Genomic DNA, 27,463 nt, shown 5'->3' on the forward strand with positions numbered 1-27,463 from the left:
ATTCTTTAATGTCTCATAACTCATATAGAATTCCTGGTATTATTAGTATACTTCTTGACATAAAATTCTTCTACAATGTTGATTCAAGTTATAGGCAATATATATATATATGAAAAATTAAAGTTTTTGAGATTCTATTTATATTAAAATAAATTCATCAATATATCTTATTTATTTTGCTAATAACTCACAGTAAGTCAGAAGTACATTTTTCTATATAACTATGATGACCATAATTTCAAAAAGATTCTTACCAGATGGAAAATAATGATCTTTTTAAGTTTTCCTTTGCATTTATAGTTATTACTTATACTAATATTTTCCTATATTCTCATATATTTATACAATGTAATTTTGAAAATATCTGTCACCCTATTTGTCATTCCTGTACCCCTTCTGACCCTCACTGACCCCCTTAATTTCCCCAACTATCATTTGTTTTTCATGTTTCTTTATGTTATTGTTGACTCATGGAGTTTAATTTTGGTTGCTTACAGAACCTTGGGAAAGAGATTATTTGTAGGACTATGAACAAAATACAAATGGTATATCTAAAATATCTATCTCTCTTATAAAATATTTACATTCTATTTATGGAATCTCAATGAGTTAGAACCTCATAAGCCACTCCATAGCAACTATTAATGACCCCATTAAACCCTCAAGTAGGGTAGTGCCTCTTGTAAGTCACTCCTCCTCATCAGCTATTAACTACCTCATAGAAGGGAGAGGCCTCATGGAATAGTGCTCCTTAGCAACAGATGTCCAAGATTATGGCCTGGAAATGGGATTGTCATCTCTTTTTGAAACAGCAATTTGGAAGGTCCTGAGCTTTATCATCTGCTGCTTCATTATTGTGAATACAAGGCTCATTTAAATTTAGTATTCGAATCAGAAATTTATTATTGTGAAGTATATTTCATTATATTTTACATTTTTTAAAAGTTAAATCACAGTTTCTATGGATATATTAAGTATTGATTATACTTATTTCCTTCTTAGAATGGGAAACAAAATACCCATGGAAGGAGTTACAGAGACAGGTATTGGTCCTTGTCTATTACCTTGGCTAAAGTAACAGTTTCTTATTCATTCTTATGTGATTAAGGTTAGCTGCCCTGAAAATTTTCAGGAATAGTCGTACATCATACTTTGGCACAGTCACACTAAAATTATAAACTTACACTATTTCATGTTGCATTTGAATGGTTTTTGATGATCCCAATGACTGTTTTTATGACTGTAAGACAAAGATTTATCCACTGAGGCATATCCACAGCACCTAATATACTTTTATAAAGATAGTAGGCAACAGAGCATATATATAAAGAATATACCTCAACATACAAAAGTCAAGCCTGTGATCATAGGTTAGAACACCACTTCTGATCTGAGGGACCCATCCAGAGACCTTGGGACACAGCAAAGGAGAAGCAGCCTGGGACAGGAGTCTTCCTTCCTGGTTCTGACTGCATCTGGAGCAGATCCTGTGTGCCAGCTCTCCATATATAAATACCTCCAGGAAAAAGATGGTCTCACAAAAGTGTGGAATCACCTGTGAGAACAGATAAGACTACTACTTCTGCTTAAATTCCTGGCCCAAGAGGAGCCCGCCCAGAGCCATCAGTACATAGGAACAAAGAACAGCCTGGGACAAGATACTTCTAGTTTTTATCTGAACCCCAGAGCTGACCCTGTGCAACAGATCTCTATACCCAAAATCTTCTAGGAGGGAACTGGTCTCCCAGGAGAACTGACACACAGTCTTGCAGGAGTGACAAGCCACAGTCAGAGACTGCAACACCAGTTAACTCCAGAGATAGCATATTAACATAAGCAACAGAAACCAAGGCCACTTGGCATCACCAGAAACCAGATCTCCCACCACAGCAAGCCCTGGATAGTCCAATACACCAGAAAAGCAAGACTGATTTAAAATCACATCTCGTGATGATGATAGCAGATATTAAGAAAGACATAAATAAACCCTTTAAAGAAATACAGAACACATGTAAAGAGCTAGAAGCCCTTAAAGAGGAAACACAAAGATCCCTTAAATAATTACAGGAAAACACACATACACAAGCACACACACACACACACACACACACACACACACCAAAAACAAAAACAAACAAAAAACAAACAATCAAAAAACTAAAACAAACAAACAAAAAACAGGTGAAGGAATTGAACAAAACCATCCAGGATCTAAAAATGGAAATAGAAACAATAAAGAAATCAGTAAGGGAGTCAATAAGTAAGGGAGCCAACCCTGGAGATAGAAAACCTAGGAATGAGATCAGGAGTCATAGATGCAGAAATCAGCAACAGCGTACAAGAGATAAAAGAGAGAATCTCAGGTGCAGAAGATACCATAGAAAACATTGACACAACAATCAAAGAAAATGAACAACGCAAAAAGTTCCTAACCCAAAACAACCAGGAAATCCAGGACACAATGGGAAGACAAACCTAAAGGTATTAGGTATAAAAGAGAGCAAAGATTCCCAATTTAAAGGACCAGTAAATATCTTTAACAACAATATATAAGAAAAAGAAACCTATAGAACTCCAAATAGACTGGACCAGAAAAGGAATTCCTGTGTCAAATAATAGTCAAAACATCAAATGCCCTAAAGAAAGGATATTAAAAGTAGTAAGGGAAAAGGGTCAAGTAACATAAGGGCAGACCTATCAGAATTCTTCTCACCAGAGACTATGAAAGCCAGAAGATCCCGGACAGATGTTATTCAGACCCTAAGAGAACACAAATGCCAGCCCAGGCTCCTATACACAACAAAACTCTCAATCACTATAGACGGAGAAAAGAAGATATTCCATGATAAAACCAAATTTACACAATATCTTTCCACNAATCCAGCCCTAAAAAGGGTAATAGATGGAATACACTAACACAGGAAGTCAAACTACACCCTAGAAGAAGCAAGAAAGTAATCTTTCAACAAACCCACACATACATAATTCCACAGATTACATATTGGAGGATTGTTTTCTAAATGATGGCTTGAAGGAAACTATTATTGTTATATTCTGTTGGCATTAACCTAATCAATAGATTAATCCTTTAATGGATTCATAATATAAGAGAATCATTCCGAGGTGTTGGGGCCTCACAAATTGAAACATGTCTCTTACTGAATTCTTTTAAATAATTTGTCTTGTCTCTTGCTAGTTTCGCTTTCTTTGCTATTTTGACATTATTCAGTCAGCCATATAATTCCCCACTGTCCTTCTGTCATGGGATTCTACTTAAGAATAGTCTGGAGACAATTGATTAAACATACTTTAAATTTTCTGAAATTGTGAGCCCAAATTTATAATCATTGTTTCTAAGCTGTTCCTTTTCAATATGTAGTTACAACAATGACTAGTATCCCTACTGAGAGATATTAAGATACAGGGCATGGTTGGTCCCCTCTGTATCTCACTATTTTCAAATTAAGAGGTAAACACCATTTACCATGAATTAAAACTTCTAAAATATGAATCCAAATAACTTTTCTTTATATAAATTGATTATTGCTATTCTTATAGTATAGGAAAGATAGATAACACAGTGATAGTGCCCTTTACTGTACTGTGTGGAGCACCATTTGTAAGATGCTATATTTTCTCCAATATGTATTACTTTTGTCTTCTGTGTCAAAAATCAAGTGGCTGTAGAATTGTAGTTGTGTATATGTATTATTTTTATTTAATTTGTTAATGCATCTATTTTTGTGCCAATACCAAGCAATATCATCATCATTACCCCACCATTATTATTATTATTATTGCTATTATACTATAGCTTTGTATCATAACTAGGATGATAATATCTTCACTATTTTTTGATATTTTTGAGACATGTTTTTTCCATTCATATTTTCTCCTGGATTATTTTTTGTATGTCATTACTTTGCTTTATTTTCAAATGTACATTTTTTATTAGATATTTTCTTTATTTACATTTCAAATGTCATCCACTTTCCTAGTTTTCCCTCTGAAAATCCCCTCCCCCTTCCCCCTGCTCTCCAACCCATCCACTCCCATTCCTGGTCCTGGCATTCTGCTATACTGGGGCATAGAGCCTTCACAGTAACAAGGGCCTCTCCTCCCACAGATGACCTACTAGGCCATGCTCTGTCACACATACAGCAAGAGCCACAAGTTCCAGCATGTGTTCTCTTTGACTGGTGGAATAGTTCCAAAGAGCTCCAAGGGAAGTTCTTAAGTTCTTTTTATATAATGTATATCATTCTCATATCATATTTAGGATTAGTAAAAATCCTTTCCCAATCTGTTGGTGACCTTTTTGTCTTATTGACAGTATATTTTGCCTTAAAGAATCTTTGCAATTTTATAAGGTCCCATTTGTCTATTCTTGATCATTCAGCACAAGTCATTGATGTACTATTCAGGAATTTTTCCCTTGTGCCCATATCTTCAAGGCTTTTCCCAACTTTCTCCTCTATATGTGTCAGAGTCTCTGGTTTTATGTGGAGTTCCTTGATCCATTTAGACTTGAGATTTGTAAAAAGGAGATAAGAATGGGTCAATTCGCAATCTTCTACATCATAACTGCCAGTTGTGCCAGCACCATTTGTTGAAAATGCTGTCTTTTTCCCACTGGATGGTTTTAGCTCCCTTGTTAAAGATCAAGTGGCCATAGGTGGGTGGGTTCACTTCTGAGTCTTCAATTCTGTTCCATTTATCTACCTGTGTGTCACTGTACAAGTACCGTGAAATTTTTATCGCAATTGCTCTGTATTACAACTTGAGGTCGAGGATGGTGATTCTACCAGAGGTACTTTTATTGTTCAGAATAGTTTTTGGTATCCTAGGTTTTTTGTTATTCCATATGAATTTGCAAATTGTCCATTCGACCTAGGTGAAGAATTGAGTTGAAATTTTGATGGGGATTGCATTGAATCTGTAGATTGCTTTCTGCAGGATAGCCATTTTTACTANATTAATCCTGCCAATCCATTAGCATGGGAGATCTTTCCATCTTCTGAGATCTTCTTCGATTTCTTTCTTCAGAGTCTTGAAGTTCTTATCATACAGATCTTTCACTTCCTTAATGAGAGTCACACCACGGTATTTTATATTATTTGTCACTATTGTGAAGAGTGTTGTTTCCCTAATTTCTTTCTCAGCCTATTTATCCTTTGTGTAGAGAAAGGCCACTGATTTGTTTGAGTTAATTTTATATCCAACTAGTGCACTAAATAGTGATATTTTGACTTCTTCCTTTCCAATTTGTATCCCCTTGATCTCCTTTTGTTGTCTAATTGCTCTGTCTAGGATATCAAGAATTATATTGAATAAGTAGGTGGAAACTGCAAAGCCTTGTCTAGTCCCTGATTTTAGTGGGATTTCTTCAAGTTTCTCTCCATTTAGTTTGATGTTGTCTACTGGCTTGCTGAATATTGCTTTTATTATGTTTTGGTATGGGCCTTTAATTACTGATCTTTCCAAGACTTTTATTGTGAATGGGTGTTGGATTTTGTCAAATGCTTTCTCAGCATCTAATAAGATGAACATGTGGTTTTTGTCTGTGAGTTTGTTTATATAGTGGATTGTGTTGATGGATTTCCGTATGTTAAACCATCCATGGGATGAAGCCTATTTGATCTTGATGGATGATAATTTTGATGTATTTTTGGATTCAGTTCGTGAGGATTTTATTGTGTATTTTTACATCAATATTCATAAGGGAAATTGGTCTAAAGTTCTCTTTCTTTGTTGGGTCTTTGTGTGGTTTGGTATCAGAGTAATTGTGGCTTCATTGAGTGAACTGCATAAAGTATTTGTGAAATAGATTGAGGAGAATTGGAATTAGGTCCTCTTTGGAGGTCTGATAGAACTTTGCACTAAATCCATCTTTTCCTGGGCTTTTCTTGGTTGAGAGACTATTAATGGCTTCTTATATTTCTTTAGGGGATATGGGGCTGTTTAGATTGTTAATCTGATCCAGATTTAACTTTGGTTCCTGTTATCTGTCTAGACAATTGTTCATTTTACCCAGGTTTTCCAGTTTAGTTGAGTATAGCCTTTTGTAGTAAGCTTTGATGAGGTTTTGGATTGCCTCAGGTTCTGTTGTTATGTATCCCTTTTCATTTCTGATTTTGTTAATTAGGATACTATCTCTGTGCTCTCAAATTAGACTGGCTAAGGGTTTATCTATTTTGTTTGATTTTCTCAAAAAAAAAAAAAAAAAAACAGCTCCTGGTTTGGTTGATTCTTTGATTCTTTGTATAGTACTTTTTGTTTACACATGGATGATTTCTGTCCTGAGTTTGTTTATTTCATGCTGTCTACTCCTCTTGGGTGAATTTGCTTCCTTTTGTTCTAGAGCTTTTAGGTGTGCTGTCAAGATGCTAGTGTGTGCTCTCTCTAGTTTCTTTTTTGCAGCACTCTGAGCTATGAGTTTTCCTCTTACGAATGCTTTCATTGTGTCCCATAAGTTTGCATATGTTGTGGCTTCATTTTCCTGAAACTCTAAAGAGTCTTTAATTTCTTTCTTTATTACTTCCTTGACCAAGTTATCATTGAGTAGAGTATTGTTCAGCTTCCACGTGAATGTTGGCTTTCTATTATTTATAGTATTATTGAAGATCAGCCTTAGTCCATGGTGATCTGATAGGATGCATGGGATGATTTCAATGTTTTTGTATCTGTTGAGGCCTGTTTTGTGACCAACAATATAGTCACATTTGGAAATGGTACCATGAGGTGCTGAGAAGAAGCTATATGCTTTTGATTTAGGATGAAATATTTTATACATATCTGCTAAAGCCATTTGTTTCATAACTTCTGCTAGTGTTAATGTGTCTTTCTTTAGTTTCTATTTCCAGGATTGATGAGAGTGTGGTGTTAAAGTCTCCCACTATTATTGTGTGCGGTGTAATGTATGCTTTGATCTTTACTTAAGTTTCTTTAATGAATGTGGATGCCCTGGCATTTGGAGCATGAATATTCAGAATTGAGAGTTCATCTTGGTAGATTTTACCTGTGATGGGTATGAAGTGCCCTTCTTGTCTTTTTTGATAACTTTGGGTTGGAAGTCAATTTGATTAGATATTAGAATGGCTACTCCAGCTTGTTTCTTCAGATCACTTGATTGGAAAATTGTTTTCCAGCCTTTNACTCTGAGGTAGTGTCTGTCTTTGTCCCTGAGATGGGTTTCCTGTATGCAGCAAAATGTTGGGTTCTTTTTATGTAGCCAGACTGGTAGTCTATGTCTTTTTATTGGGAAATTGAGTCCATTGATAATAAGAGATTTTAAGAAAAAGTAATTGTTACTTCCTGTTATTTTTGTTGTTAGAGTTGGGATTCTGCTCTTGCAGCTATCTTCTTTTAGGTTTTTGAGGGATTACTTTCTTGCTTTTTCTAGGGCACAGTTTCCCTGTTTGTGTTGGAGGTTTCACTTTATTATCTTCTGAAGGGCTGGATTCATGGAAAGATATTGTGCATATTTGATTTTGCCATGGAATACTTTGGTTTCTCCATATATGGTAATTGAAAGTTTTGCTGGGTATAGTAGCCTGGGCTGGAATTTGTGTTCTCTTAGGTTCTATATAACATCTGTCCAGTATCTTCTGGCTTTCATAGAGTTTGGTGTGAAATATGTTGTAATTCTAATAGGTGTGCTTTATATGTTACTTGAACCTTTTCCCTTACTGCTTTTAATATTCTGTCTATATTTAGTGCATTTGTTGTTCTGATTATAATTTGTCGGGAGGAATTTCTTTTCTGGTCCAGTCTATTTGGAGTTCTGTAGGCTTCTTGTATGTTCGTGGGCATCTCTTTCTTTAGATTAGGGAAGTTTTCTTCTATAATTTTGTTGAAGATATTTACTGGCCCTTCAAGTTGAAACTCTTCATTCTCATCTATACCAATTATCTGTAGGTTTTATCTTCTCACTGTATCCTGGATTTCCTGGATGTTTTGAGTTAGGATCTTTTTGCATTTTGCATTTTCTTTGATTGTTGTGTCCACTTCTCTATGGAATCTTCTGAATCTGAGATTCTCTATTCCATCTCTTATATTCAGTTGCTGATGCTCACATCTGTGTTTCCTGATTTCTTTCCTATAATTTCTATTTCCAGATTTGTCTCCCTTTGTGATTTCTTTTTGGTTTCTACTTCCATTTTTAGATCCTGGATGGTTTTGTTCAATTCTCTTACCTGTTTGGTAGTGTCTTCCTGTAGTCTTTAATGGATTTTTATGGTTCCTGTTTAAGGGCTTCTAGCTTTTTACCTATGTCTTCCTGTACTTTATTGGAGTTATTTCTTTCTTTCTTAAAGTACTCCATCATCATCATGAGAAGTGAGTTTAGATCCATGTCTTGCTTTTCTGGTGTGATGGTGTATCCAGGACTTGCTATGGTAGGAGAGTTTGATTTTGATGATGCCAAGTAACCTTGGTTTTTGTTGCTTCTGTTCTTATCCTTGCCTCCTGCCAACTGATTATCTCAAGTACTTCCTTACCTCAGTATATATGATTGGAACCTGTTCTTCCTATAATCCTGGTTGATTCAATACTCCTCAGAGTCCAGCTTTCTCTGTATTCCTATGATTTGGGGCTCCTGTGAACCTGAGATTCTTGGTGTGTCAGAGTTCTTGGCAGAGAAGCTGCCTCTGAGATCCTGAGACCCTGGTGTGACTTAGTTCCTGTTATCCTTGGATCCTGGAAACCTAAGATCCTGGGCATGTTACAGTGCCTGGAAATGGTGTCTCCTCTGTTTGGTGTGTTTGAAACAAAGGTATACCAGCACAGATCAGAAGGAACCTGAGCTGCTGGTCAGGCAGGGCTCCTGTGTCCTTGCTCCTGCTGTCACGGGCCCTTCACCATTGGATTGGAACAGATGTTGTGTTCCACTCCCCAGTGATCCTAAGATCTCATGGAGAGTCCTCTGTGGACCATGGGACTGTCCACCCACTTTGCACCCAAGGTGACCTTGGATTTTTTTTTTATGAAATGAACAGTAGATTTTCTTTATGGGCTTTTCTGCATCTAATGAGATAATTGTGCGACTTTTATCCTGTCTTCTATTTAAGTACTGTATACTGGTTTGAATGAGAATGTCCCTTCTAGGCTCAAATTCTAGAATATTTGTCCCAATTGGTCTCACTCTTTAGGTAGGTATGTGAGTTACAGCGCTTTGGATGGACATGTAGCATTGAAGGTAGACTTCAGGAGTTTAAGGCCAAAACCTACTCCCAATTTTCTCTTACTCAGGCCCTCATATTATATACTTTCTTTTTTATGGCCCTTTATCCCTGGCATAATGGACTCTTATCCATCAAGAAATATAAGCCAAAATAAAGACTTATTTTTAAAAGGTATATTGGTCATTGGAGATATGGTATTACATATATTATCTCTATTACACATAGATATGGCAGATTATATTTACTAATTTATATATGGTGAACTATATATGCATCTCTTCATGAAGCCAATGTTTCTCTTGAGTTTCTGAATTCAGTTAGAAAGTATTTTGCTGAGCACTTTTATGCTTGGATTCATCAAATGTATTAAACTGTAATTTCAACTTTTTGTTATATGTTTGGATTTGATATCAGATTAATAACATATTTATAAAAGGAATTTGGAATATTTTTCATTTTCTATTTTTGAAGAATAGTTTGAGTAGTAATTAGAATGTTTAAATTTCAGGTAGAATTTTGCACTGATTTCACCTAGGCATTTTTCAGTTGGGTTATCTTAACTTTCTGTCTCATTGAATGTTATGAGCGTATGTGAGATTTTAACTTCATCTTGATTTAACTTTTGTAGGTTAAATTTATCTAAAAACTCACATATTTATTAGATTTTTCCAGTAGGGTAGAAAGCAGATTTCTTGAACATGTCCTAATGACTCTCTGTTTTTTCCTATATCTGTTTTAATTTCTGTGTGTTTATTTCTAATTTTATTAATTTCTATTCTCTCACTTTCTTTTGGGTTATCTTGTTTAAAGTTTTGTTAACATTGTTAATCTTTCCAAAGAACCAACTCTAGGTTACACTAATACTTTTTATGCATCTTATCATTTTCTATTTCATTAATTATTGATTTTTTCATCATTTTTATTATCTTTTCCCATTTATTATGGGTTTTGAATGTTCTTGATTTTCTAAGAACTTTCAGTGAACCATTAATTTATTAATTAGTAATTAATTTGATATCTTTCAACATTTTGATATAGGCACAAACCATTATGAACTTTCCTCTCATGACTGCCTTCATTGTATATCATAGATTTTGCTAAATTTTAAAATTTTCATTCAATTCTAAGAATTTTTAACTTTTATTTTTGATATTCCTTTGTTCAACTTTGACACAGTACTTTGTTCTTTGGTTTCTATGAGTTTGTACATTTTCCATTTCTTTAGCTGTTGATATCTATCTCTCATCTCTGGAAGTTAGAATGTAGAATATTGTTTTCATTTTTCTATATTTTTGAGAGTTGTCTTTTATCCTTAAATGCGGTTTGTTTTGGAGAAACCTCGATGGGGTTTGGGAAAAAAATGTTTGAGTGGAATTTTCTATAGAGATATGTTATATCAGTTTCATTTGTGATTTCATTAAATCCAAGAATTTCTGCATATTTTCCCCCAATAAGATCTATATAGTAGTGAGAAATTGATATTTAAATTACCTACTACTATCACTGTGTTCTATTTGATATGAGATGTTAATTCAAATAGTATTTCTTTTGTCAAATTTTGTTCTTTAATTTTGGGAGTATATATGTTTGCGTTTTCAATATCATGTTGTTGTGTTTTTTCCTTTAGTTATACTATATTCCTTCCTGTGTCTAACATTAACTCTGATTTGAAGTTTATTTTGCTAGATATTTGTATCAGTATGCCTGTTTCTTTCTTATTTCCATTTCTTCTTGCATTATATTTTCAATCCTTTTACAGTAATTTGGTATCTAATTTTGGATATGAGTTGTAGGGTTTTTTTTGTTTTTTTGGTTTTTTTTTTTTTGCTTTTTTCAAAACAGGGTTTCTCTGTATAGCCCTGGCTGTCCTGGAACTCACTTTGTAGACCAGGCTGGCCTAGGACTCAGAAATCCGCCTGCCTCTGCCTCCAGAGTGCTGGGATTAAAGGCGTGTGCCACCATGCCCACCTATGAGTTGTGTTTCTTAAAGGCAGGAAAACACAGTTCCTGTTTTGTTTTGTTTTTTTAAATTATTACTATGTCTTTTCATTGGGGATTTCAGACTATTCATATTGCATTATTATTAATGAATGTTTACTAATTTCTGCCTTTTCCTGTGTTGGTCACATTCTAATAGACCTTGTTTGATTCATATTCTGGAATTATTCATTGGTTCTTGTGTGTTCTTTAGCTTGTTTATCCTTACTCAAAATTATTCCTTAAGGATCCTACTAAGTGGTTTAATAGATATAAATGCTTTGAACAAGTTTTATCATGAAAAAAATATCTCTTCACATTTCAGTTGTGATGTATAGTATTTTGAGTATAGTAGTCTGAGTTGGCATCTATGGTCTTTCTTAGCTTGTAGAATATAGGTACAATTTCTTCTGGCTTTAATAGTTTTCACTGAAAAAAATGGCTGTTACTATTAAAAACCTGCCTTTATATGTAACTTATTCTTTCTCTCTTGTAACTTTCAATTTCTTTTCATTGTTCTGTCAGTTATGGCTTGACCTGTTATATGATGATATATGTCAGTTTATATAGTATACCTTGACAATATCTCTTTCTTTACATAAGGGAAATTGTCTTCTATACTTTTGCTGAAGATGTCTTTTGTGCCTCTGACCTGAGTCTCCATCCATACCTACTATATGTTTGGTCATTTTATAGTGTTCTAGATCTCCTGCATTTCCTAATCTTGAGGTATTCTATTTTGTTTCATTCTATACAGTTTTTTTTGTTGTTGTTTGTGTGATCTAATTCTACATTATCTTCAAAACCTAATATTCTGTCCTGAGTTTCATATAGACTATTGTTGAACCCTCCTTCCAAATCTTTTTATTTTCTGTGTGTGTGAAATCCTGAATTTTTCATTGCAAGATTAATTTTGTCTTCTTCTCTGAGATTATATCTCCTTATTAAGTTCTATTTTCATACATTGGATTATTTTCCCTATTTCATTCAACTTTGTGTGTGTGTGTGTGTGTGTGTGTGTGTGTGTGTGTGTGTCTGTCTGTCTTTTGTCCTTAAATTTCTTCATGTCACCTTAAATTCTTTTGTGGGACATAAAAACATGCCAGGAAGTTTGGTAAGGTAGAGCAAGTTGAGACCCAGAGACTCGGTGGGCACACACCAAAGGCTTAGGTGACTCTCAGCTCCCTGCCAGACTCCTAACTTGGAACACATTCCATGCTTCCTACATAAAAGAGATGTGACCATGATCAAGTCGGCCCAAAACATAGTTCTCCATGCTAATGAGCTACCGAGAGGACCAAAGGCTTAGCCAATAAGCTTTCCTTTCCAGAAATTCTTCCCTGCAAGATGGAACCTTAGGCCCACCCTGAGAAGTGGGGTATGGTTTTGTGCATTCATTTTCTGCCATGCCAATAAACTGTTTAGAACAAAAGATTATTTCTTTTCATCAAGATCTGTCTATCATGGGGAGGAGCCATGAAGGCTCTTCACCTACAGAGCTGCTGCCTAATCTCCCTTAGGCCTTTCTGAGCTCCCAGCCATAACCACCATGAAGCCTGACTCTACCAAGCTAAGGACAATCTCCCACAAGAAAGACAGATAGAAAGAAAGAAAGAAAGAAAGAAAGAAAGAAAGAAAGAAAGAAAGAAAGAAAGAAAGGAAGGAAGGAAGGAAGGAAGGAAGGAAGGAAGANAAGGAAGGAAGGAAGGAAGAAAGAAAGAAAGAAAGAAAGAAAGAAAGAAAGAAAGAAAGAAAGAAAGAAAGAAAGAAAGAAGGAAGGAAGGAAGGAAGGAAGGGATATTGTCTCTCTGTTTTGTATAACATATCAGGCTCAACTCAGCAAGGTTTTAAGCCCTGGAGAAATACTTCTGTATACTTAAAAATATTCTCACAGCATTCTATAGGAATCTGGTAGAGTCTTTCAGGAAAACAAGATTTAGTGTAGTGTAGAATCTCTACCTAAAGAGTAGGGGTAGAAAAAATTATGTCAAAAGGAAGCAGTGATACCTGTGATCCTCAGGACAGTAGTAAGGAGGAGTAGACTAGAGTACCTCCCTTGTAATGGTTGATCTTTAGGCACATGGGATAATGGGGTAAAAGAAAATGGACGTAGTAGCTGGGATAAGGTAGTGGGTTCTTTATCTAGAGATGGAGTTGGCAGGAACTCTACGTGGGCTGTACGGAATTAATGGTATGAGTCAGATGGTCTAGAATAGATGTAGGAAGATAGCCACTAGATACATTGTCCTCAGGAAGGCAGGTGTCATGGTTGGATGAATGTAAGAATGTGAGGCTAATATGGCTCCTCTGCCTAGAGAGTGGTATTCATCTAGACACAGGAATGGATGGAGTTTAATGAAAAACTTGAATGATTCCTTCTGAAGATAGGGATAGGTGAGTATGGCAGAAATGAGTAGAGTTCACGGAAAGCAGTGGTGGTTGATAAATGTAGTGGACAGTCTTTGGTCCCTGGTTAATGGTAAAGGTGTCAGAGCTACTCATCAAGGTTTCATAGAGTTTTTGTTTTTAGAATAGATGCCATACCTGAAGTGTGTGCAAGAAAGGATGGAGTAAGGTAAGCATGTATCTGGAGGCCCTAATCCAGTCTGTAACCGAGTTTTATGTAGTTTGTATCTGAAGACTTTGCTTAATTCATTTATTGGTTCCAATATGGACTTGCACATAAGAATAAGCCAATATGCAGAAATAAAGGGTTTTTTTTCTTTCCTACTTAGACCATATATTTCTCGTCTTAAGTGTTTGACTAGACTTATTACAACTATGGTGGATATGTACATCTATATTGAAAGATTCTTTTATAATTGCTTCTGATAAAACAATATTTTCTCTGTTTTTATATTCTTTAGGATCTATTTCTCATTCAAAAATCTGAATGGTTTTTACAGAGGAAGGATGTTAAAATAAATTGCTTCCACAAAAATTTAAAGGATAGGAGGAAAATAGTTTTGTTTTTAACTATATTATTCTGTTATATGACATAATACTTAAAGTAATTGAATGTTGAAACATCCCTGGATCCCAGATTGTTAATTGAATATGCTTCCGTAGTTTATTTTAGTTTTCTGTTTCCCATACTAAATTTATTTGAATCATTATTTGCCATTGTAAATTTGTTTGTAGTTTCTCAACTGGATTTGTTATATGAGTGATACTAGCTTCTTAGTTTTAAGTATGAAAGCATGTACTCATTATTCATTATTTTGTAAGATTGTCAGTGGTGTTATTATAGACTTTTTAAATAAAGGAAGATTTTAACAATGGAGCAATTGGTTTGGGGATTTCGCTTATAAAATTTTTGACTGATGCTAGATAATTGTGTTTTCATATTAACTCTATTAATCATAATTTAAATTACAGGATTATTTTTAGTAGGTTGCTATATCAATAGAAACATGTTTAATCTATGTCATCAAAATTATGTAAATCATATTTTATTTTTACTTCTTTTCTGCAGTCTTTGAAAAATTCATATACCTATACAATGTATTGAGATTACGTCCTCTTTTACCCCTTCCCTCCAAATACTTCTAGGATCACTCATCACAGCTCTTGCCCAACTACATGTCCTATTTATTTATTTATTTATTTAGCCACTAAGTGCAATCAGTGTTGTCCATATGCTCATAGTTGTAGGATTACCTACTGGGACATATAAAATATACTTGTGGTCCTACTACCAAAAAATATTTTTTATCTTCCACTGCAACCTTCAACAGCCATCAAATATCAAGAACTCAGCATGGTGTGGAGCCTTATGCATCCCTTCCCACATGCTTGACTTGTTAACTGCATTGATTTTGTATGGTCTTATGTAGGTAACTACAGCTGCCCTGAGCTCCTGAACCATATCCTGTCCAGAGTACAGCATTTATAATATTCCTCTACATCTTCTGGCTCTAACATTTTTTTCCTACTCTGTCTTCCACAATATTCCCTGATTCTTACAGGACTCTTCTTCATACTTTTTTTATCACCTATGTTCTACTATCTATTGTTATTTTGTATTAGCAATTGACTCACAAAGTCATAGGGTCTCAGGGAGATTTTCATGTATACTTCTTTTTGTTTTGATACCCTCATTTCTATACCCCATTCCTCTACTACCTGTTTAAACATTTTTACTAGGATTCCTCCTTTTCACTTTCATTTCCCCTAGTTTCCTAATTTCTAACAAATATTCTACCTTAAACACACTAATAAAATATATAAATTTAAATTTTTCATATGATGGCAAGTATTTGCCTTTTTGAGGGGGCCTGGGTGATATCACCCAAATTAACTTTTCTTCAGCTCCAAATATTTACCAGTAAATTTCATGGTGTAATTTTTTTATAGCTCAGTAATATATTAGGTGTATATACCACTTTTTTATGATCTATTTTCCAGCTGATGGGCATGTAGATTGGTTCCATTTACTAGCTACTGTGAATAGAGAGAGCATTGATAAACAAGAATGTGTAACTGTATCTGTAGAAAGATAGAAAATCCTTTGAGTATATATGGCCTTCAGTTTATAATCCCACAACAGTATGTAGGTGTTTTTTCTCCCACTGTCATGCCAGTATTTGTTGTAACTCGTATTCCCAGTGTGTCTGTTTTTGACTAGTGTGAGATGGAATCTTAATGTAGTTTTAACATACATTCTTCTGATCTAGCTAGTTTGAATCTGCATTTCTCCAATGGCTAAAAACAACAAACAAATTTTAAGTGTTTAGTAACCATTTGTAATTATTATTTTGAGAACTTCTTTTCAGCTCCATATCCTACTTTTAGTTTCGGTGTTTATTTTTTCAGTTTTAGTTTTTAAAGTTATTTTTGTATATTCTACACACAAAAGTTCACTCAGGTTTATACCTGAAATAAAACATCTTTTACTTTTGGTTTAGAGAACTTGTTTTTATGATTTAAGTGAAAATAGAATAGGCATTCATTTTTTTCTATTTACATTATTTAGGGTTATATATTTCTCCTTTTGTTCTAGATTTCTCCCATGCTCTGTTCATATTTTAAATGCATCATTATCTTTTTACCAAGTGATCCAATTCCTCTATATGGTTTTCCATACCTGGTATTCTTTTCTACGTGATCTGGATTATTGGTGAGACATACTGAGACTTTATTTGCCTTATTGGCAGATGGCTTAAATAGGTAAACAGTCTTCTGCATTGTTCAGGGGGCCATGTGGTCTTCATTTCTGCAACTGAGGGACCTGAGCTAGAAACATAGGCTAAAGCAGAGGACCAAATCCCAGGGTAAAACACATCCAGTCAGTTGCAGCTGCTAAGAGTCACCTGTCCTACCACATTCCTTTCTGCCCTAGGAGATAACATTTCCTAGCAACCCTGGGAGTCACTGGTCCTACTACATTCTTTTACACACTTAGGAGATACCAAGATACTTTTTCAAAGGGTGCTAATCACTCCTCTTCTGTAGCAGAGGTTAATTGATGGCTAGATGTTCTCCATAATCTTTTTACCCAATCATGTAATGCCAAGGCTTGGAAACTCCCCCTCCCCCCGCTTGAAGGTTTTTGTTTTTGTTTTTGTTTTCCTTTGAAAACCCCTTCTCCTAGACCTGCTGCATCAGGAAAGGTTTGTGTCCAGAGTTTGAGCTTTTGCTGAAGAAACCCTCCTGTGAATGACATTGAAGTCCTGGTTATCTTTGGGGACTCTTGATCTGGGCATAGCACAGCAAAACTCCCTGGGGCTTTTTTGACTCTTGTTCAGGCCCAGTTGGCTTTGTACCTGCATCAAGGTTTCTGCAGCTATATATAGGAAGCTGGGGACCTCCAGATGATATACAAAACAGTGTCAGGTGGACTTCTGGTGCAAAAGATTTTCTGGATCCTATAAACAGGCCTCATCAGGGGAAGTTGGGAAACCCTTAATGTTAAGTGGTATTAACTGGAGGACACTCCCTCTTGATTCTCGGAGCAAAAAGTTATGGGAACAGTAAAAGGGCATGGTGCAAGATGCTAATATGGGTCTCCCAGCTCTCATGGACAACTAGAGGATTTAATGGCAAAGGGAGCAGAGACAGCAAGGGAGGTGTATTCAGAAGACTTGTGAATACATGCATATGGTAAATGACCACACTGAGACAAGCTATCAGTAGGCAGAACAACTTTACTTAGGACGATTCAAGGATTACAAACTTTGAGGGGACTGAATGTAGGAACATCCAGGATGAGCAAAGGTCTTTGCCTGCAAGTTTAGGAATGCTTCATTAACATGGGAAAGCGATTCAGGAATCTTAGGTGCTGGCTGAACATACTCTTACTGGGAGAAAGGAAATTCTGCAATCTAATTGAGGCTGTGTGACATTTCTCAAGTAGAGTCATATGTGCGGGCTTAAAATTCCCCACTCAAGATCAGAGAAGAAGCCCCACTAATGAAGAGAATTTCCCATATTGCACTGAGCCCAGAGGATATCCTTTCATGGTGGATTTCCACCTTAATTAGCAAAGTTTTCCCTCAGGCTAAGATGGTCTATGGCTTGGAAAGAAGTTCCTGGACCAATACAGGGGAAGCTGGGACCCCTTACTTGCTGCATGATGCCATAAAGGCTGTGATCGGGGAACAAACTTATCTGAAGCTCTGAAGACCTGCTGTAAGAGGGCATCAGTGCCTTGTGACTGATGTGAGGTTCCTGGGAAGTATAGAGAAGCCTCACATATCTAATTCTTTTTATTTCTAAAAAATCTATTATAACATTAGTGATTTTTACTTATTTGACACTTTTCTGTTAAAATATATACATTTTAGTCAATGTTTTATCTTCTGAACTTTATTTTTAAATTGTTTTGTTTTTTGTATTTATGTACATTTCAAATGTTACCCCCTTCCCAGTTTCCCCTCCATTAGCCCCATATCTCCTCTCCCCTTGCCCTTGCCTCTATGAGGGAGCTCCCCTACTCACCCACCCACTCCAGCCTCAGAGCCCTAACATTCCTCTGTGCTGGATTATCCATAGGACCAAGGGGCTCCCTTCACATTGATGCCAGATAAGGCAATCCTCTGCTACATTTGCAGCTGCAGCCATAGGTTCCCAATTTAGTCCCTTGGAGCTTTGGAGAGTCTGGTTAGTTGATATTGTTGGTTTGTTTGTTTGTTTCTCCTATAGGGTTTCAACACTTTCAGTTCCTTCAGTCCTTGCCCTAACTTCTCCATTGGGGCCTCCTGCTCTCAGTTCAATGGTTAGGTATATGCATCAGCTCTGTATTGGTCAGGCTCTGGCAGACCCTCTCAGGAGACAGCTATACCAGGTAACTGTCAGCAAGTGCTTCTTGGCATCAGCAATAGTATCTGGGTTTGGTGTCTACAAAAGGGATGGATCCCTAGGTGGAGCATTTAGTAGATTTCATTCCAAAGGAATCTTTTCATTCACATATTTTATGGTTCAATGGGATAAATCCACAAATAAGCAACTAATATAAAATAGTTTTGAATAATGAAATGATATATAAAATTATGTCAATAATTATATGAGAAATATAAACTAAAATTACAACCATACATATACTATTGTATTTGTATTTGTGAACAAATATGTTATTTAGATGTTAGTACAGAATAAGATAGCATTTATTGTGTATGAGGTAATGTGGAAATTCTTGATGGCTTAGAATCATGATTGGAATTATGAAAACACTGGCAAAAGTGAAAGTCACTAATGTAAAAAATCCAGTCTGGCAGAATAACTCAGAATGCAAGAAAGGCAAATACAGTGATAATATAGAATTGGTGTCATTTTATGTACATTAGAACCCTAGCAGAATGGGGAACTTGTTTGTACATTCTATAATCTTCCCAACTTGTGGAGGCAGATTGCAAATAGTTTTCAAATGCCCTGTATGTCAGAACAATGTGAAATAAACAAAAGATAGTAGTTTCATAATAGGATGAGGAGAATAAAATTACCATAGTATGTTAAATGGTGTTTTCATATAAAGTAAATGTCGGAGGTATTATATTGATTCTTCTTGTCTATTAAGCAGTGATATAATGAATATAAACTTGACTCAGTAAATGTATGGTAGCTTGATGTTTTCTAAATATTTGACAAGATTGATATATATGTTTATGTAATTTTATACATGATAAAATAAAAATCTTTTGCCTCCCATAATTTCTAGAAATGATATAAAATACCATAATTCTTTCAGGTCCATTTCCATATTTAAGTATAAGTTAATATAAATTTAATCCAAATTTCAATTAAATAATTCTTTAAATATTAATCTCATGTTATCTTACTGGACTCTATATTGTCATCACATTAAATTTCTAATTATTTCTTTCACAATATTTCTGCCTATATCTTCTATATCCTTATCTAATAATGGAAATCTAATAATGCTTACTCAACAATGCTACAAAATATTTAAAATCATTCTTCCTAACTAACTACCCCATATGCAAATTATTCATTTACATGCCATATCTTGCTCATGCTATAGTATACATTGTTACCATTGTTACCACTATACATTATAAACATTATACCGTTATACGTCTATGATATTCTACAACTAAGTGAAAACATAAAGCACTTATCATCCTATGCTAGACATATGTCAATTAACAATATTTCGTGTAGCTTCCTATGTGGCTTTGAGGAATATGAGCCTAGGTAGAGGTTAGAGATGTCTGTAATTATCCACAAATTATGTGGATAAATTCTAAGATAGATAAGGCACTGTAGGCATATTATTACATGTGGTTTGTAATGGGATTTTGTGTTTTCCTCTTTGAATGTCACACAAGGGCTAGATCTCTCCTATGGATATAGAGGAGCACCTGAAAGATTGTAACAATTGCATAGTTCATTTCCCAGGACATCCTAGAGACAGACTATTTGGATTCCCTTAGCTGTTCCTTGAGTCCAAGGAGGACTGAACATGTATCTAGAATTCTTTTTTAGTATCTTAAAAATCCAAAGATCTAATTAATAGATGTACAACTACATCTTGAGACTTCAAGAAAACAGTTGAATGAATTGTTACAGGGATCTTATTTAAGTGAGTATAAAGTTTCAGGAAAACATGTTCAACTGCTGTTGGCTTATATTTTCAAAACCTACTTTAAAAAGTGTATTTAAATGCTTTAAACTCTCTTCTAGCCCACCAGAGGTAGTAAAAAGGAAAGGTTTAATAGGGCAATTTAAAAATAATATAAAAGGTTAAAGGGAGAGAAATAATTTTATTTTTGTTCCCAAAATGTAAGAAGATACATAGTTCTTTTGCCTTCCTTTTTTGATATCTTTATTTCACAAAAGGAATAAAACAACTATAATACTCATCTTACAAGTATCCCAAAGGAATCTTGTACTGAGAAAATTGTGTGAATTCTCTGATTTTACTGAAAGCTGGTGAGTTCCTTGCCAAGCTCTAAAGTGAGTTATATAGTTCAGTGGAAGAGAATCGCATAAACTCCTGAGTGTGTGGATTATTAGCTGAATGGACTAAGGCCACTAAGTTATAGGGACCATTATGCATATTCAAAAATACATGCACAGATGCACACTATTGTGGGGCTGTGATATGCAGCCTATTTTGGTTGAACGAGGCTTACTCTGGTGACCCAGTAGAAAATTCTACAAGGGACAGAAAAGCAAGCCACGTTCCAAGAATCAGGTGCCTGACACCACAGAGCCCCCAACTCCATAATTCTGTGACTATCACTCATGCAGACAATGTCTTAAGCTTCTGGCATTTTGTCTAGACTCCACCCCCACAGTTACTGACTATAGGCTGGTATGCTCCTCCCCACAGTTACCTGATGGCCCAGCCCACTATAAAAGGGGCTGCTTGGCTCCTCCTCACTCTCTTTAAGCTTTCACATTTCTTGCTCTCATCTCTAGTCCTCCTTCTCTCTCTCCCTTCCTCCTCTCTCGATGTGACCATGGCTGGCCTCTCTCCCTCTTTCTACCTTGCCCCCTTCTTCTTACCTTTCTACAATAAAGCTCTAAAACCACAGAATGTCTCTGCTCATCAAGGCCTGCCTTGCTTGAATGATGGGGTGGGCATTTCCCTAATGAGCTGCATCTAACCTCCCACTGGAAGGCGTTCCTGAGCTCCAACCACAGAATGGACAAATGACTCTTGACCACATGAGAACCATCCAGCATGCCCTATCCTCCTGCCCTCTCTTCTCTTTGGCCCTCAGGCTTAATCAGCTGCTCCTGGGGCCCCCATTCTGTTCTCAGCTCTTCTGTGGTGTCCAGCATAAGATGCCCAAGGCTGAGAATCTGGTACCAAGACTGCCCCTTGTCCACCACCCTCCAAACTGGGGTCCAAGGCTTTCCACAGCCAGACACCCACCAGGGGCCGCATGGAAAGCATACAGCAGTCCTTCTGCGTCTGCCTGACCAGAGCACTGGAACTCTGGCTGGACACGAGTTTCCCCCATTCCCTCTTTTCCCCACACCTACTGCCCCACACACTATTTCTCCAACAAATGTCTATTAGTAATTAAACCACTATGAATTTAGAGTACATAATATTTAAAATAATTTAGGAAAAAAGATTGTATGCATGTTTAAAATATGTATTTCTGTTTAGACAATATTGTTATATATTCCTGCCATCCCAAAATGTAATTTAAGTCCTTATATGTTTAATCTTCATATGGGTGAGTGCTTATGTTCTTTTTGTTGTTGTTGTTTTGTTTTTTGATACAGGGTTTCTCTGTGTAGCCCTCGCTGTCCTGGAACTCACTCTGTAGACCAGGCTGGCCTCGAACTCAGAAATCCACCTGCCTCTGCTTCCAGAGTGCTGGGATTAAAGGCATGCGCCACCACGCCCGCTGAGTGCTTATGTATAGTGATGTGGTAGATAATATTGTATTCTGACTTGACTTTATTCATTCATGTTTTAGGGATTCCATTCAGAAGCCTCATCATATTTCTGACAGAAAAAATATATATAACCAACTGATATCTTCTCTATATCCACGTTTTCATACATAGCCTTTGTGGGAACTAAAAGAGGGGTGGTAACTTAGGAAGGAGCCAGAGTTCCAGGAGCATGAGGGAATGTCTACCCCTGCCCACCCACACAGCGCCCAACCGCCTTGGCTCTTTCGTCCGGCCCACCGCGAGTCACTTTTGCCTGCCCCTGCCTTGCTTGCCAGACCCCAGCTTACCCCAGTCTTTGTCCCTTTGTCAAGGAGCAGGGACTCCAATGAGCAGGGCGGGGCCCGAATCTCTGTATTGGGCTCCACTCTTTCACCAGGCTATGGCGGGGAGGGGTCAGCAGAGTTCAGAGTAACTGAGTTCAGAGGAGGCAAAGAGTTTAGAGCAGGCTCTGCCTCGCAGGGTCATACACAAGGATCAAAGCCTAGAGCAAGGGGGAGGGCCTGCAGAGCTGGAAAGCCAGCTACTTGCAGCTGAAACCTGAGAAGTGAAAGGCTTTTAAGCTAAGGGGGCTGTCTGGCCCATAGTGCATCACATCTGCCCGCCCATGGAGCCAGCCCTCAGGCCTGCAAAAAACTTCAGGGAACCTCATGCCAGCAGGCAGAGGAAGCAGAGCTCAGAGCAATTACTGCCTTAGCAGACACTGCTGCCAAACATAGTCATTTGCATACACACAGTTCAAAGCCTAGAGCAAGTGGGGAGGGGCTGCAGAGCTAGAAGACCAGCTACTTGCAGCAGAAAGCTGTGAGAGAGAGGGGAGGGGGAGGAAGCTTGCCAGGAACACTTTGGGGAGAGAGAGAGAGAGAGAGAGAGAGAGAGAGAGAGAGAGAGAGAGAGAGAGAGAAAGTAAAAAGCCTAGGTTTGAGTTAGATTACTCACAGACTCTTGGGAAACTTCTTCAGCTGGTTCTGTCTCTCGTGGATGGCTTAACCATCACTCTGGGACCACCTGTGGGAACTAATAAGGGGATCCTGAAGAAGAAAGGGAGGAAAAAGCCCTGCCCCACCAGAGTTCCACCTATGCTCTGGTCAGGCAGACATGGGAGGGCTGCCAGACTCTCTCCATGCAGCCCCAGGTGGGCATCCAAGTCTCTGACCCACCCTATGGGGGTGAACAAGGGGCAGCCCAACCTGGTAGCCCCGGAGCTACTCTCTAAAGCCCTGGGGTTATGGGAGAGAAGGATGAAGGAAGAGAGCTTCCCACACTGGCGAGAGTGAGCACAGCAGCAGATCTTGATGAGCAGAGACTGTCTATGGTTTTAGAGCTTTATTATAGAGAGGCAGGAGGAAAGAGAGAAGGTAGAAAAGAGAGGAAAGGCTAGAGAGAAAGAGTAAGAGGGAGAGAGTGAGAGGAGAGGAGAAGACAGAAGAGTGAGAGAGGAGAGAAGACAAAGAGAGAGGAGTGAGAGGGTGAAAGGGAGAAGAGAAAGGTGAGGAGAGACCAAACAGCCCCTCTTATGGTCTTTACTGTTGCTAGGTAACTGGGGAGGAGTTTCACCTGAAGGTCAGAAGCTTGGGACATTGCCTATGTGACTCCTAGCCATGCTTCTTCTGTGTGGGCTGTTGGGGGGTGGTTACTTAGGAAGGAGCCAAAGTTCCAGGAGCATGAGAGAACGCCTACCATGTCATGTATGTGAATTATCACCATTCCAGAGTTCAGACCACAGCTCGACTGGAGACTAGCCTGTCTGTGATAGCCCAATGCCCCACAAGCCTTCTGAGAATTTAGATCAGAAAAATGCTACTTGTAGCATATGTAACTTTTCTATGGTAGGGTTTTTACTGAATTGCTACATATAACACTGAAAGGAATCAAAACCATGATGTCTTATCTAAAATTGTCTAATATATAATAAATGGTTAATGTTAAAACATAAAGAATTTCTTTCTTTCTAAATTTTATTTGCACATTTTGACCAGATAAATATGTAGTGCATTTTTACCTTAATCACAAATCACTAAGTAAGAACTCTCCCTATTGTATACAGAACTAAAGGGGATTTTGAATATGACTACATTTAATTGACTGCAGTCTTTTGTGACCCTAGGAAGTCTGACATGTGTAAGTCTTCCTTTTTACCTAAAAATATTCAAAAAATTTTACTCTAGTTATTCTAAATCGAGTGCTATGTGGGATTACTATATTCTTCAAAGTTTGAGGCCTCATATTTGTATATACATACTCAAATTAAAAATGTAATTAATTTGAATTGTAAGAAAATTCTTTTATCAAAAGTCTAATATAACATACTACAGAAGTTGAAATCATGTCTGGGCATTAAATTAAAAGTACTACTAATTCACAAAATTTATCTTCTATCATGTTTGACTCAATTATTAAACAAAACACTAAATAAGTATGTATGCTATATTAATAGAAAGTAACATGCCTCTGCCTACATGGATATGAAAAGGTCAGGTAGAATAGAATAAAAGTATCTCATAGAATATTTTAGGGCAAAAAAACAATCTCAAACTGAAAGGAAACAAAATGGTCCTTCATCAACTTGCCCAACTACAAAGTTCCTTTAGCAATCAACTTCTAAGACAGAGGAATGTTTTTGGTAATTTTTATTCTCAGCAAAACAATAAAAATAAGATAAAATATACATTAAAATATTACAAGGTTAGTAAGTAAATAACACCAATAAAACAATTTGAAAATAATTTGTGCAAGAAGAACAAATACCATTTGTCTCAGTAGAACTGACATTTTAACTTTGGAGTACTTCTTCCACCCTGTTTAATGAACAACTAGACAATATCTAACAACAATAGAGATTGTACAGAGATCTGTCGCTTTTGTCCTTCTATTCAAAGCATTATCCTTAAAGGATACTTAATATATTATGAAAACTTGCTACTTCTTTTAAAGAAAGTCACTATTTTTCAAATTCAGTTACAATCATGATTTTTGAGGAGCTTATATTATAATTTAAGATGTGAGCAGTAAGGAGCTGTTCTGGAATTTAAAAATATATTGGAAAACTGGATTTTAATACATAAGTTTGGGAAGCTCTGATATATTACTGCCAGGAATCACTGCTATAGAAGTCACCCCAAAAGAATTTGGAAACAGAAAGTCCTAGTTAGTCACTCTAGATGACTGTAACACATAGTGAAAGAACAAAGAAAGCAAAACTGAGTCCCTTTGTCAAATTTTCTCATGTTTGAAATTGAACTTTTGGACATAAGTACCCTTGGGGGAAGAGTGTATACTATAAGGAAAAAAATATTTAAATAACTCCTTAGCAGAGTACTTAATCATAATGAAAATTATAATATATAAAGGCAGATTTAGCATACTATCAGAACATAAAACATTAACAGCTCACTTGGTAGTTATCTATTTTCAAGGATATATAATTAATTAAGAGTAATCAAATAACCCCCCTAAAATATTACTTGTATTAGTCAGGGTTCTCTAGAGTCACAGAACTTACGGATATGCTCTATGTAGTAAAGGAATTTATTGATGACTTACAGTCTGCAGTCCAAATCCCAACAACGGTTCAGTAGTAGCTGTGAATGGAAGTCCAAGGATCTAGCAGTTGCTGAGTCCCACACCGCAAGAAGGCGAAAGAGCTAGAGCCAGACTCCCTTCTTCCAATGTCCTTATATGGTCCCCAGCAGAAGGTGTAGCCCAGATAAAAGGTGTATACTACCACACCTTTAATCCCAGATGATCTTGGACTCGGAGATCTCCCTGTCTTAATCTTCTGGATTCAATCACCACTGTGTCTCAAGATCTCCATACCAAGATCCAGATCAGAAACTTCTATCTCTCAGTCTCAAGATTAGGTTCACTGGTGAGCCTTCCAATTCTGGATTGTAGTTCATTCCAAATATAGTCAAGTTGACAACCAGGAATAGCCACTACATTACTACAACAACATTTAACCATTAATAGAAAATTATTGGGCATTAGAATAATATGACTGTAGATATGCTATTATAAATTACCAAAAATGTCCGATTTCAAACATAAAGTATTTGACAGAAATATATAATAGACATATTTATGTTAATACCTATAGAAGTACTCTAAAACTAAGTTGGAGAAACTTCTTTGCAGTGGACAGCAGGCAAGGGAGAAATGCATAACTGGTCAAAGCACTGTAAATAGGAGGCTGAACGTTCAGACCCAAATGAGATTTCTATAATATGCCCCATGGAAGATCAGGGAGTATCCTGAAAGAGGAGATGGAAAGAATGTATGAACTGGAGAACGAGGATGAGTCTTGTAAAAGGCTGTCTTCTGGGTAGAGTGAGGCTATGACAATCATGAGCTCACAGTACCTGTGGTTACACACAAAACCTACCTATGATCAACTCAGCATAAATTACAATATAGATGGGGTAGAGGACCTACAGTCTGCATCTGAAACAGAGGCACTATTGGCATTGATTAATTTGAGGGAAGTGAGTAACCTGCTCTACAGATGTTATAAAATTCGAAGATATAAAAGTAGATGGCCCAATATGCAGGCAGAAATAGTTGGAAAGAGTGAAGTGTCAAAAAGACATGAAGTCAAGAGGGTGGTGTCTTGTGGGGGGCATGGAATTTGTTGGAGGAGAAATAGATGGGTAGATATTATTATATTTCATTATATACATGAAATCATATAACAAAAGTTAAATATTTAGAAAGAATTCACAACTGAGGAGACTGGAATGACTGAGGAACACATAAGAAATGTTTGAATTCCTTAATAATCAGAGAAATGCAAATCAAAACGACCCTGAGATTCCACCTTACACCAGTCAGAATGGCTTAGATCAAAACCTCAGGTGACAACACATGTTAGAGAGGATGTGGAGAAAGAGGAATGATCCTTCATGTTTGGTGGGATTGCAAACTGCTACAACCACTCTGGAAATCAATCTGGAGGTTCCTCAGTAAATTAGAAAAAGATCTACCTGAAGACCCAGCTATACCACTCTCGGGAATATACCCAAAAGTTGCCCCACCATGACATAGGGGCACGTGTTCCACTATGTTAATAACAGCCAGATGTTGGAAAGAACCTTGATATCCCACTACAGAATGGATACAGAAAATGTGGTTTATTTACCCAATGCAATATTACTCAGTTATTAAGAATGAGGACATCATGAGTTTTGCAGGCAAATGGATGAAACTAGAAAATATCATCCTGAGTGAGGTAACTAAGACCGAAAAGGACATACATGGTATGTACTTACTAATAATAAGTTGATAAGAGAGGGAGAGAGAGAGAGAGAGAGAGAGAGAGAGAGAGAGAGAGAGAGAGAGAACCCATACAGAATACACAAGATACAGTCCACAGAATTCAAAAGGCTCAACAAGCTGAAGTACCCAAGTGAGGACAGAAGAGAACCTGATCTGGT

This window comes from Mus pahari, chromosome X (genome assembly GCF_900095145.1).
Source record: "Mus pahari chromosome X, PAHARI_EIJ_v1.1, whole genome shotgun sequence".
Classification (NCBI taxonomy): Eukaryota; Metazoa; Chordata; class Mammalia; order Rodentia; family Muridae; genus Mus; species Mus pahari.